At 51.3% G+C, this 13,954-nt stretch overlaps 2 non-coding genes across 2 annotated transcripts; one reads left to right on the top strand and one right to left on the bottom strand.

The window, feature by feature from the left end:
• Positions 1-5,076: 5,076 nt before the first annotated feature.
• TRNAC-GCA lies at positions 5,077-5,148 on the bottom strand. The gene has a single exon. It is a non-coding gene; the product is annotated as a tRNA-Cys (tRNA).
• A 4,031-nt stretch (positions 5,149-9,179) lies between these two features.
• TRNAG-UCC lies at positions 9,180-9,251 on the top strand. Its single transcript has one exon. It is a non-coding gene; the product is annotated as a tRNA-Gly (tRNA).
• The last annotated feature ends 4,703 nt before the right edge of the window (positions 9,252-13,954 follow it).

Raw genomic sequence — 13,954 nt, 5'->3', positions numbered from 1 at the left:
CTGCATCCGGGGGGACTGCAGCAGGGGGTCGGACACACCCCGCACTCACCGTGCGGTGGGAAGTGGAGCGAACCAGCCCCAGCCCGCTCTGCGTTGCTGGCTACCAGTCACGCCGCCAGTGAATGCTGGGGGGCAGTTCTCCCCTGCCCCCCAAGTCCTGAGGCTGGGAGCCAGGGGAGCAGAGCAAAGTGGGCTGGGGCCAGGTCATTCCACTTCCCGCTGCCCCGTGAGTGTGGGGTCAGCCCGTCCTGCAATCACCAGGCGGCAGGAAGTGACGCGACCCAGCCCAACCTGCTCTGTTCTGCTGGATTGTGCTGGGGGGCGGTCGTCCCCCCCGCCCTGCAAGCCCGCTCCTGCCCCTCTGCGGGGGTCGGGAGTTGCGTAGGGCACCAAAATGTCTAGGGACGGCCCTGACCATGACCAACAATTTTGGATCTTGATAAAAATAATCGCCTACTCCTGGTTCAGACAATGGACTTGACACCCAGTGGGGTGTCCCTACACAGGTACAAGTACTAACAACAATGGCTTCCCTTTAGCTATAGTTTTTAATCAGGACAATACATTGATACAAACCCCTGTTAAATCATTTCTCAGCCTGAGCCTTTCGCCCTCATTCCTTAGGATAGGGGTGGGCATACTATGGTCCATGGGCTGGATCCAGCCCACCAGCTGTTTTAATCAGGCCTCCAAGCTCCCGCCGGGGAGCGGGGCCTGGGGTTTGCCTCACTCCAGTGCTCCTGCTGGGAGCAGGGTTGGGGGGGTCTCAGAAGCAGGAGGATGGACTTCTCCAGCTCCTACGCGTAGGGGCAGCCAGGAGACTCTGCTCTGCATGCTTCCCCCACCCCAAGCATTGCTTCCACGGCTTCTGTTGGCAGATGGGGCAATGTAGGAGCCAGAGAAGGGACATGCCGCTGCTTCTGGGAACCAACTGAGGTTAGCACCACCCAGAGCCTGCATCCCTGAGCCTGCCCCTGTGCCCCAGCCCTGATCCCCCTCCCACCCTCCAAACCCTTTGGTCCCAGCCAAGAGCACCCTCCTGCACCCAAAATCCCTCATCCCCCACCCAGAGCTTGCACCCCCAGCCCGAGCCGACACCCCTCCTGCACCCCTGATCCCCCTCCCAACCCCCACATTTCTGGGCCCCCCTACTGCCCACACCCCAACCCCCAGTCTGTGAGCATTCATGGCCTGCCACACAATTTCTATTCCCAGATGTGGCCCTCAAGCCGAAAGGGTTCCTCCACCCCTGTAGCAGTGTCACAACTGTAAGCGCTTGAGAACAAGACCGGATTTGGCTCCACTTATACTGTGGATGCTCAGGCACTAAGACAATAACAACACACTAGTTCTCACTGAATTATCACTTCAGATTGCTCCGAGCAGCTGCCCCAGCACACCCACAGCTGTGCATGAGCGTAAGCGTGTCCATGGCTGAATAGCGACAATTCCTGCCCGTTTCCCTTCCGGCTGGAGCATGATTAGAGCGTGTTTATGTTAACGACAGCGCTGTCGATTGCTGTTCTTTCCCCACTTTGACAGTTCAGACCGTCTCTTTCCTGTTCAAATCTCCAGCAAATCATTCCAAAAGCCGGGGGCAGGATTTCTCGGGGGCACTGTCAGGGCTGAAGGTGGCCATGTCCCCTCTGCCTGACCACTGCCATTGCAGGAGAGAAGGTTTCGATGGAATCGAATGCCCTGGCTCAGACAAGGGACACAAGAAGGTTTTTTTTGTTCGTGGATCAGTGTCTCTGTGTGAAACTGAGGCAGGAAATGAAACATCTACATGGTAGCCCAATGCCCTAAGGCAAGGGTGGGCAATCTTTTGACCTGAGGGCCACATCTGGGAATATAAACTGTATGGTGGGCCATGAATACTCACAAAATTAGGGTTGGGGCATGGTGTGGGGGGGATGAGGGCTCCAACTGGGGGTGCAGGCTCTGGGGTAGGGCTGGGGATAAGGGGTTTGAGGTGCAGGAGCGTGCTCCGGGCTGGGATCCAGGGGTTTGGAGGGCAGGAGGGGCATCAGGGTGGGGCAGGGGGTTGGGGTGTGGGAAGGGGTGCAGGCTCTGGCGTGGGGATGAGGAATTTGGGGTGCAGGAGGATGCTCCAGACTGGGATCCAGAGGTTTGGAGTGCAGGATGAGGATCAGGGCTGGGGTAGAGGTGCCCCAGAGAAATCCTGACGCTGGCGCTTGGAATGATACCCTGGAGATCTGAACAGGAAATTGGTCTGCATTGTCAAAGTGGGGAATGAAACAGCAATCGACAGCGATGTTGTTAACACAAACACACTCTAACCACGCTCCAGCCGGAAGGGAAATGGGCAGGAATTGTCTCTGTTCAGCCATGGCCACGCTTACACTCATGCACAACCGTGAGTGTGCTGGGGAAGCTGGTCTGAGCGATTTGAAGTGATAATTCAGTGAGAACAGAACCATAGTATTGTGATGTGATTGACCATCAGGCAGTTGTGGCTGAGTGGTTAAAGCAATGGGCTACTAATTCATTGGGACCTTCCCCAGATAGGTTTGAATCCTGCCAACCGTGGAAGCCCTAGTGTGTTGTTATTGCTGTTGTCTTAGTGCCAGAGCATCCACAATGTAACTGAAGCCAGATCTGGGCTTACACTTAAAATGTTGCTGTGACACTGCTCCAGCAGGAGCGAGGGAACTTTTTGGCCTGAGGGCCACATCTGGGAATAGAAATTGTGTGGCATGCCATGAATGCTCACAGATTTGGGGTCAGGAGGCAGGAGGGGGTGAAGGCTCTGGGGTGGGGCTGAGAGGTTTGGGGTGCAGGAAGGTGCTCTGGGCTGCGATTGAGGGGTTTGGAGGGCGATCAGGGCAGGGGGGTGAGGCACGGGGGGTGCAATCTGCAGGAAGTGCTTACCTCAAGTGACTCCTGGAAGCACCTGCATGTCCCTTCTCCGGCTCCTACACAGAGGCACGGCCAGGTGTTTCTGCACGCTGTCCTGTCCGCGGGCACTTCTGCCACAGCTCCCATTGGCTGCAGGTCACAGCCAATGGGAGCTGCGGGGGCGGCAGCCAGATCTGGCCTGCAGGCTGTAGTTTGCCCACCCGTGCTATAGAGGAAGGGGAACTAGGTGTCTTTTGAGCAAGAATTGTATTTTCCTCAGGGTAGATGAATGGCAGAAACCATTTCCTTAAAGAAAGCTGGTGCTCTAGGGGAGGCCTGAAGTCATAACCTCAGCATCACACCATGCAGCACTGCTCATTAAGCCACTGGTGCCTACCTATAGGCCTTTGTCTCATGGCGAGATTTGCAGGGAGGGGTTGCATGAGTTACAAGAAATCCACGTTCACGTCTGCAGGAAGAGTAACATCTTTCTGTGATTAAACTGGTTCTTGCCACCAACTGTTTGTGGTTTGAACCCACCCAGTGCTGGAACTTTTCAAGGGTGAGATTAAGGTGTCTTTTAAGAAGAGGCAGCAGAAGTGTCTCATCCATTCCCGTCTAGCCCCTACCTGTGTCCCGTGGTCCTTCAGCCTCTCTCCTGCCTGGCTGGGGAGATGCAGAGATGAGTCCAGAGATGATGTATCCAGTGCAGTGTGAGGGGTAGGGGTGGCTTAGGCTACGTCTACACTACAGCATAAAATCGAAATTACTAAAACCGGTTTTATAAAACTGATATTATAAAATCGATTTTATGCGTCCACACTAGGGCACATTAATTCGGTGGTGTGCGTCCATGGTCCTAGGCTACCATCGATTTCCGGAGCGGTGCACTCTGGGTAGCTACATTAAAGGAATGAGACCAATAACTTCGATTTCCGTCCACACTAACCCTAAATCGATATAGTAATATCGATTTTAGGGTTACTCCTCTCATTGGGGAGGAGTACAGAAATCGATTTTAAGAGCCCTTAAAATCAATTTAAAGTGCCTTGTAGTGTGGACGGATACAGAGTTAAATCGAATTAACGCTGTTTAAATCGATTTAACTGTGTAGTGTGGACCAGGCCATAGGCACAAGGGGATAAGATTGTGTGTGACAGTGTGTGAGGGAGGGTCTCTTAGGGTATTAGTGGTGGGAAAAACAGGGGACATGACAGTGAGACCGTGGGTCTGAGTATTATGACCCTGTGTGGCACCGTCCTTCCCCTTCCCCTCTTATGGCCTCATCTCCCATTGAATCCAGCATTTTGTAACCTATCATCCTCACAGAGGGATCCCACCTACCCAATGCCATGGAAATTGCTTCACTTCTTTCTCGGAGCCACTTTCTGAGCCCTGGCTTTGGGATTGGGTTTAACTTCATTCTCTCCTGTCTGGCTTTTAGGTTGGCTCTTGACCATCTTCTGGGGCTTGGCAGCTTTGACCTTTTGGGGGCTTTTCTCTGCCTTTTGTTGTCCCTGCTGCAGCCACCGTTTTCGTAGGACTATTCCTAGCCCTGGGCCCGGTGGCCTTTCTGGGAATCCAGGCAGTTTCTTGGTGGTTATTTTCCTGCTCAGAGTCACTGGCTTGTACTTGTGCCTTGTACAGGGGGCCCAGCTGCTCCCAACTGGCTGAGTGTGAAGGAGCCAGGGCCGGCTCTAGGGTTTTTGCTGCCCTAAGTGGTGGGGAAAAAAAAAAACCCATGATGGGTGGCACTTTGGCAGCAGCCCCACCGTGCTGCTTCGTTCTTCGGAGGCAGGTCCTTCCCTCCGAGAGGGACCAAGGGACCCACCACCAAATTGCCGCCAAAGAGCTGTATGTACCGCCCCTAGCACCCGGAGCCGGCCCTGGAAGGAACCTAAGTGCTGGTGCACCAAGGTACCTTTGCTTGCCCCAGCTGGATGTGGTTCTTTTTCTTCTGCACAGCCCAGCCGAAGGTGACCAAGCCCCTGCCAAATATGCATTCATGTTCTACCTTTGTTAATCAATGAAAACAAACCAGAGCCTGGGAGGACTGGAACTGATTTCAGCTGATGGACGGGTTTGCTACGTTTTTATACATTTGCATAGGGAAATGTTACGTGTTCAAATTCATTTCAAGCATCCCCCTTCGGTGGAATTCCTGAACATACTGGAGATGGATATGAAAATATATTTCCATTCAAAAAGTGACTTTTAAGGGAGCACCTGGATTTGAACCAGGGACCTCTTGATCTGCAGTCAAATGCTCTACCACTGAGCTATACTCCCTATAATAATATCCTGTTGGAGACAGTCATCTTGTGGGTTATGAAGGATGCACCTAATTTCAAAAACTTTTTCTTATATTCCCAGACATGGGTAGTTTTAAAAATGGCAGTTCATTAAATTTTATATATGCGCATAAACACCACATCTAGCACAATCCCCACACCTGCTTTGGCTCTCCAGAGCACAACTTTTGAGGGAACCACACCCAGCGACGTACCTTTTAACCTCTTCAGCGTTATTCCGGTCCCTTAAAGGCACATGTAACTTCAACCCATTAATTTCTATATCATTAATGACTTCATTCCCAGAGAATTCCAGTCTGTCCAGACGCAGAGAGCTCCCGAGAGTGTCAGCCACACCCCTGTGCCCTGGAGCAGAGAGGGGCTCTGGCAGTGGGTCCGGCCTATAGTGCACAGGTCACTTTTTATATTTTGCACACTTGTGGTTCAGTGGGAGAATTCTTGTCTCTCATCCAGCAAGCCTGGGCTTAATTCATAGCCAGGGCAGAGCTGAGTTTTATGCTTAGATGTAGACCTTGCAGAATTTAAGCTTGAAATACGGGCCAGTTTCCCCCCCCGTAGCATTTCACATCTTTACATCCCAACACGATGGCTTTCTGAGCGATCTGTCCTCGTTCAACCTTAAATTGTTGAGGTCCATGTAGGACTCACTGGGGAAAATTCTCTGGCCTGTTAGGCAGCAGGTCAGAGCAGATGTTCGGAGAGATTGCACCTGCCTTTAAAATCGATGAATAAACACAAAATATGGTGTTAAATTAATCCTCAGAAGCTGCTTTTCCCCTTGCCAGATCCCCAGCAAAGTGCAATCCCAAGGTGATTACATGCACCCAGGGTGGTATTGAAGTCCCCATCTAGCATGTCATCAGTTACAGAGGGGAAAAGAAAAAAAAACTGGAGGTTGTTAATTGGCTTATAGCTTGTTTAACACTTCTTTAACACGGGTACTTTGTACATTTATCTTTAGTAGAGATAAATAAAAATAAAAAGAATCTGCTTAAAATCTGCTTGCTTTCTCTAACAGGCACACCCTGTGTTACTGCCATTATCTCCTTTATTTTAGTCAATTGTTTTTCACTCTTCTAAAACTGTATTTCCTTAATTTTAAGATATGTGATTAAGGGTTTTCTTTCTCTTTTATTAAGAACAGGAATTTATTTTTCTAATTATTTTGGCATTTATGTTTGTCGAACACAATCATGTACGGGACTCGCTAACATTTGACTCGGTCATGGCTATTAGAATATTTGGAACTGCATTTATTTTCATAGGAATTAAGGTATTTTACAGATAGAATTAAAAATACAATTGTCACCCAGACCCTAAGCTATTATAAGAGACCATTGCATGTTAAGTGGCCTGTTAATGCCTCTCCAGTCAAAGGGGCATTAGTGGATTACAGACTGTTGTCTTTTACAACTCCAGGTAGAGGGAACTGAAGCCAGGACTCAGATCCTTTCCTGATCCGATTCCACCGGGGTCATGCAGAAGCCCGGGAAGTTCCCCACAATAGCAGGACCATTCCCCTATTTACATAATTGGCGTCATGACCAGGATACTGTCTGTAGGCGCCTCCCATTAGTTGACTGGTTGCATTCTACAAAACTACAATACCTGTATGAGGAAATAAGGAAACAGATCAACAGAGCCAGACGTGTACCCAGAGGCCTCCTATTGCAAGACAAACCCAAGAAAGAAACCAACAGGACTCCACTGGTCATCACATACAGTCCCCAGCTAAAACCCCTCCAACGCCTCATCAGGGATCTACAACCCATCCTGGACAATGATCCCACACTTTCACAGGCCTTGGGTGGCAGGCCAGTCCTCACCCACAGACAACCTGCCAACCTGAAACATATTCTCACCCGTAACTGCACACCGCACCATAGGAACTCTAGCTCAGAAACCAATCCATGCAACAAACCTCGATGCCAACTCTGCCCACATATGTACACCAGCGACACCATCACAGGACCTAACCAGATCAGCCACACCATCACTGGCTCATTCACCTGCACGTCCACCAATGTAATATACGCCATCATATGCCAGCAATGCCCCTCTGCTATGTACATCGGCCAAACTGGACAGTTGCTATGGAAAAGGATAAACGGACACAAATCAGATATTAGGAATGGCAATATACAAAAACCTGTAGGAGAACACTTCAACCTCCCTGGCCACACTATAGCAGACCTTAAGGTGGCCATCCTGCAGCAAAAAAAACTTCAGGACCAGACTTCAAAGAGAAACTGCTGAGCTTCAGTTCATCTGCAAATTTGACACCATCAGCTCAGGATTAAACAAAGACTGTGAATGGCTTGCCAACTACAAAACCAGTTTCTCCTCCCTTGGTTTTCACACCTCAACTGCTAGAAGAGAGCCTCATCCTCCCTGATTGAACTAACCTCATTATCTCTAGCTTGCTTGCATATATATACCTGCCCCTGGAAATTTCCACTACATGCATCTGACGAAGTGGGTATTCACCCACGACAGCTCATGCTCCAAAACGTCTGTTAGTCTATAAGGTGCCACAGGATTCTTTGCTGCTTTTACAGATCCAGACTAAGACGGCCACCCCTGTGATACTTGGTTGCATTCTGGTAGCACTGTCGAGGTCTGGTTGATAACTCTGCAAGGATGGACTAGAAGAACTACAGACCCAGCTTGCTGAACTTCAGTGCGAATTATTAGACAAGGCTGGGGCATTACGACAAGCTAGATCTGAGCAGAGAGTTGTTTTATTGTCAGCCAGCGTGGTAACAGACCTCAGTTTGCCCCCTCCCAGCCCCTGAAAACTCAGCCTGGAGCGAAGGGCAGGGCTGAGGATTTCTCCTTTCACTCCCACTCCCCTGTGTAGGGATCCTGGGGAGGTTTCTAGACGAGCATTTTGAACTGAATTGGGGAAACCAGCCTTTCATACCAGAAAGCTCCAGTTCAGATGGTGTTTTAAACATTTGTTTCATAATATGATTTAATCCTTCAACCCTAGCGTCACAATGGATAAAATTGGGTCAGCCTTGTAAGTTACCAAGGGTAAAATTAAACAGCTCTTCAAATACAAGCCAGGGGAGATCAATCACTTGTCAGAGGGTACCTCTACATTACAGGATAAATTCGAATTAGCTTAAACCGATTTTATAAAACAGATATTATAAAGTCGATTGTGCGCGTCCAAACTAGGCACATTAATTCAGTGGTGTGCGTCCATGGTCCGAGGCTAGCTTCTATTTCTGGAGCGGTGCACTGTGGGTAGCTATTGTAAAATAATGAGGCCAATAACGTCGATTTGCGTCCACACTAACCCTAAATCGATATAGTAATATTGATTTTAGCGTTACTCCTCTCGTTTTGTAGGAGTACAGAAATCGATTTAAAGAGCCCTTTAAATCGATATAAAGAGCAGTGTAGTGTGGACGGGTGCAGCGTTAAATCGATTTAACGCTGTTAAAATCGGTTTAACAGCGTAGTGTGGACCAGGCCAGAGTCAGGCCTAGAGGAATCCTGTTGTTACCTTTCTCATGTCCTGGTGCTTTTGTAGGGCCATTTCTTTTCCCTCCTTTCAGTGAAAAGTTTTTGTCATTCTGCACAAAAACTTTATTTCCCCAGGAGAGAGAGGTGCTGCATGTACCAGACACCCAGAGAAGGTGACAGACAACCTGGCTCATCGCCGCAGCCTGCAAGGATTGGAATCAGCAGCAGCGACAAAACCTGCGGTGTACAGCAGGAACTCACACAAATGTTTACTTTAATAGGAGCTGCCTCTGCTAAGGTTTGTCATTCTAGTGGTTTAGCTTCATTTCCCTTCTTTGAGAGAAGGTGGGAAGGCTGGTGACCCCTCCCCCCAGGCTGTAGTACCTCCCGCTCCACATTTCAGCCATTCGGGGAGCCTGTCTCTGCTTAGAGCTGACAGGTTGCCTCCTTCCCATCCATCCTACTCACCAGCTTTGCAGGTGTGAGTCATTTTGCTGGTACATGTGACACCTGGGAGAATGCATTTTGCCAGATGCATTGGTGGTATAGTGGTGAGCATAGCTGCCTTCCAAGCAGTTGACCCGGGTTCGATTCCCGGCCAATGCAATGGTTTGCCTTTTTTTCCTTGGCCACGTCTACACTACAGCATAAAATCGAAATTATTAAAACCGGTTTTATAAAACTGGTTTTATAAAATCAATTTTACGCGTCCACACTAGGGCACATTAATTCGGTGGTGTGCGTCCATGGTCCTGGGCTACCATCGATTTCCGGAGTGGTGCACTCTGGGTACCTCAGTAAAAGAATGAGACCAGTAACTTCGATTTCCGTCCACACTAACCCTAAATCGATATAGCAATATCGATTTTACGGTTACTCCTCTTGTTGGGGAGGAGTACAGAAATCGATTTTAAGAGCCCTTAAAATCGATTTAAAGTGCCTTGTAGTGTGGACGGGTACAGCGTTAAATTCAATTTAACGCTGTTTAAATCGATTTAACGCTGTACTGTGGACCAGGCCCTTGTCTGGAAATGGTTTAATTTCCAGTCACATTGTGTTCTAATGACATTGTCAACACAATTGTCAGAGGATTTATGTCCCAAATTCCAGCAGGTCATTAAAGACACAGTGGGAGGGATGCAAGGAACAGCAGCTGAGAATGAGCCATAGAAGTTGTCCTTGTGTCTAGAGCCCTGCACAGATACAAAACTTGTATCCACAATCTGCAAAAATTGTCCTCAGATTTGCAGGGCTTCGCTAACAGCTCCACAGGTCGCCATGCACCAGTGACGTGGGGCTGTGCCAAACCCCGGACCACCAACCATCCTCCACTTCTCCCCAGAGACTTCCTGACCCACCGCAAGCTCCACCCCAGACATCCACAGATTTACAGGGCTCTACGTCTGCCATTTGAGAACGTCAGAAACCATGGGGACATGCCTCTGTATCTTCTTGTCTTCAGTAACGAGAAGTCTGGTGGCACCTTAAAGACTACCAGATATATTTGGACATAAGCTTTCGTGGGTAAAAAGCCATGACTGCATGCATCTTCAGGTGACTCCATGCATATGAAGAAGTGGGATTTTACCCACAAAAACTTATGCCCAAATAAATCTGTTAGTCTTTAAGGTGCCACCAAACTCCTCGTTGTTTTTGTGGCTACAGACTAACATGGCTGATACTTGTCATCAGTGTTATAATTCCAGCTGTGGGAGGTGTTTGTATCGTGCTCATGCATGATGGGGAGAAAGTGGAAATATAAAGGTAAGTAGACGATCATGGTTAAGCCAAACATTTCGAAATAATAATAGAAAGGGGGGGAAAGCAAAGGCTCAGGTGTGTTGAGATCCCACTGGATCAAAGAATCAAAGTTCAGACTGTTACACTGTAGCCTATAGGGCTAGGGGGCACCTACAGGCCTGTATCAGCTGTAAGACATTACCTGCAGCACGTTAGCATAAGTGTGGTAGGCCTGTGACTCTTGGCATAGATACATGGCCTGACTGTTACCCTTAGATTTAGGGGAACTAGGAATAGCTTGCTCAATAGCAGAAGCTGGGAGCTCTCAGTGCCAGGCAGGAACATTGACAGTGACCCTGGGCTTGGACGTTTTAGGGATAGGATCGTTGGCAGATGTCAAACCACCGACTTGTCTGAGTGCGGTGCGCGTGATAATGAGTTAAACGGCATCAATATGCATTCATATGTCAACCTATCGGCTAGGTGCACCCCAGTATCGTGAGGGTGAGGAAGTTAGATGTGGACGTGGAAGGCTGGCCACAAGAATGAATATTCATGGCCGTGCTCAGGCCCTGTAACAGCAAACCACCGTGTTAAGGGTGTTTGCTTTGCATCCTCTGACCTTTCAGCTCTATTTTTAGCTACCATCAGTCTTGGGCACCGAGGAACCTGGACCGTTGGACTCATTGGGCAGGCCCGAGGCAGGGCTGGTCCTTTGTCTCTCACCGCCAGGCCCTCAAGGAAGGGTGTGAGTACGTAAGTCCAAGTTCGCATGCAAAGAACGACACCACCAATATCCCCAGTCCTGGATTCATGCCGTCTGTGCCTGTGGTTTGGAGCTTTTCCGTTTCTTTTACAGATTCTAATAAAAATCACAACAGCTTTGCTTTGCCCTCCGTGTGAGCATCCTCGCCGTACCCCTGGAAGGTCCCGACAAGATAGCGAACGCCTTGGTTTTAGCTCTGTGTAGCCTGAATCCGGGGCAAGAATCCTACCACCCTCAGCTCGTTGGTCAGGATCAATTGGCAATCAGTGCAAGAAGTAACCATTCAAATGGGTTAGGCAGAAATGCCATAGGAAACCTGCTACTTCCCCTCTTGCTAACACCTGTGATGAGCAGACTTGAGTTGGGCCAACCTCCTGGCTTCAGCCACGGAGTGTTTCTTCGTGCTCCCGGTCCCTTTCTCTCCCCTTACCCCATATTTCTCGCCTTCACACTCTCTGTTGCTCCCCTCTTGTTCTCTCGTCCCCTGCCCTTTCTCAGGAACTCACCCCACAGCATTTATAATCTGCGCAAGTAGAAGGGGATGTGACCCGGTTCATAACCGCTCACCAGGAGAAAATGAGCCTTCATGTGAAACTCTTTCACACAGGGCCCACTCAACCTGTGGAACTCATTGCCAGGGGATCTTGTGAGGGTCAAAACTATAACTGGGTGCAGAAAGCGATTCGAAAATTTCGTACGGGATAGGTCCATTGATTGCTATTAGCCAGTGATGATCAGGGCTGCATTCCCATGCTCTGAGTGGCCTCGGCCTCTAGCTCCCAGAAGCTGGGAGCAGCGGCGTATTATTGCCTAGGCCAACAAGGCCTAGGCCTAGGGCGGAAAATTTGAAGGGGCGGAAAATTTGAAGGGGCGGAAAATTTGAGCACCCATGGAGAAGCTCCCCTGCTCCAGCTTGCCTCCTCTGCAAGCGTGCTGCCGCGTCCTGTTTCTCTCTCCTCCCTCCCATCGCTTGCGCCGTGAAACAGCAGGGGGGTGGATTTGGGGAAGGGATCCAATGGGGCAGAGAGGGGGTGGAGATGGGGCGGGACTTTGGGGAAGGGGTTGGAATGGGGGCAGGGAAAGGGTGGGGCCAGGGGCGGGCGGGGTGACAATTATTTCAGGGCCTAGGGGCGGCAAAGTCATTAATCTGCCCCTGGCTGGGAGCAGATGATAAGGGAAATGGTTTTGTCTGGATACATTACTGCCCACAGCAATCAAGTGAGTGGCTGCAAATCCCTTTTCAGCGCCCAGGCACACAGAGGAATCATGGGGCTCTTCGCTCCTTAGGTCCTGGCATCAGGGAGTGGCCGTTTTGGTTCATAAAGCTTTAGCATCTCGCAAAGACGTGTCATCTCCCTGGGAGGGAGCCGCTGAGCGAAACCAACCCTACCAGCCCAACCAAAAGATCAAGACCAAAATGTTCTCCAGGTTCCTCAGTCCCAACCTGCCTCCCGTTCAGCCGCCGATGCAGCTCCATCCCTCCGCCCCAGTAGATGCCTGATTCCCTCAGCCCCAGCTGGGCAGGATGTGAAGCCCTGTCACTCTGCATTGCCTGGTTCTTCTAACTCTGGGGGCCTTCAGCTCCTCTGTGTCCCCAGGGACCCTCTACCCCACTCCTGACCCAGCTCCTACTTATCCCCGGGGCTTTCTCCCAGCAGAGGGACATTGCCGGGGGCTGGGTCCCTGGTTGCCGTTTGCTCTCTGTCTAGCCCCATCCAGGGAAAGGGTCATGGATTCTTCCTAAAAGTAGGGGGGACCACTGCACCCCTGCCCCTCCTCTTCCCCCTGAGGCCCCGCACCTAGCCAAGCCAGAAGCCAGAGCCAGGCTGGGGAGCCCAGGCTGCTCCACGTGCCCCGTTTGGTGGGGTGGGGGCAAAGAAGCCCCTGGCCCATGTCTTCTTCCCCTGGGCCTCCTGCTCCTCACAGCTGCTCGCGTGGCTCTTACCCTGACCCAGATCCAGGGTGCAGGCTAGGGCAGGGGGTTGGGGTGCAGGAGGGAGGGAGTTAGGGTGTGCCCTGGGGCAGGGGGTTGGGGTGCAGGAGGGGGTGTGGGGGAGGCTCTGGGAGGGAGTTAGGGTGCAAGGGCAGGCTCTGGCCTGGGGCATGAGGTTGGGGGGCAGGAGGGGTGCGGGGGCAGGCTCTGGGAACAAGTTAGGGTGTGCGCTGGGGCAGGGGGTTGGGGTGCAGGAGGGAGTGTGGGGGTCGGGTTCCAGGAGGGAGTTTGGGTGCAGGGGGCAGGGTCTGGGCTAGGGCAGGGGTTGGTGTGCAGGAGGGGGTGTGGGGGCAGGTTCTGGGAGGGAGTTAGGGTGCAGGCTGGAGCAGGGGATTGGGGTGAAGGAGAGAGTGTGGGGGTCAGGTTCTGGGAGGGAGTTTGGGTGCAGGGGGCAGGGTCTGGGCTAGGGCAGGGGGTTGGGGTGCAGGAGGGAGTGTGGGGGTCAGGTTCTGGGAGGGAGTTTGGGTGCAGGGGGCAGGGTCTGGGCTGGGGCAGGGGGGTGGGAGAGGGTGAGGGGTGCAGCATTTTCCTTGGGCAGTTCCCAAAAGTGACTGCACCCTCCTCTGGCCGCAGCCCCTAGGCGGCAGGCCAGAGGGGTCTCCACACGCCGCTGCCCACAGGCACAGCCCCCACAGCTCACACACACACACACACACACACACACACACACACACACACACACACACACACACAGGGCTGCAGGGACGTGCTGGCGGCTTCCAGAAGCGGAGCGGACAGGCAGGAAGCTGCCTTAGCCCCATTGCACAGCTGATGGTGGCGGCGGGGACCCCCGGCCCTTTTAAATTGCCT

Source organism: Gopherus evgoodei, unplaced genomic scaffold (genome assembly GCF_007399415.2).
Source record: "Gopherus evgoodei ecotype Sinaloan lineage unplaced genomic scaffold, rGopEvg1_v1.p scaffold_43_arrow_ctg1, whole genome shotgun sequence".
In the NCBI taxonomy this organism is placed as follows: Eukaryota; Metazoa; Chordata; order Testudines; family Testudinidae; genus Gopherus; species Gopherus evgoodei.
The sequence above is the reverse complement of the archived record's forward strand: the minus strand, read 5'-3'. Positions and strand labels throughout refer to the sequence as shown.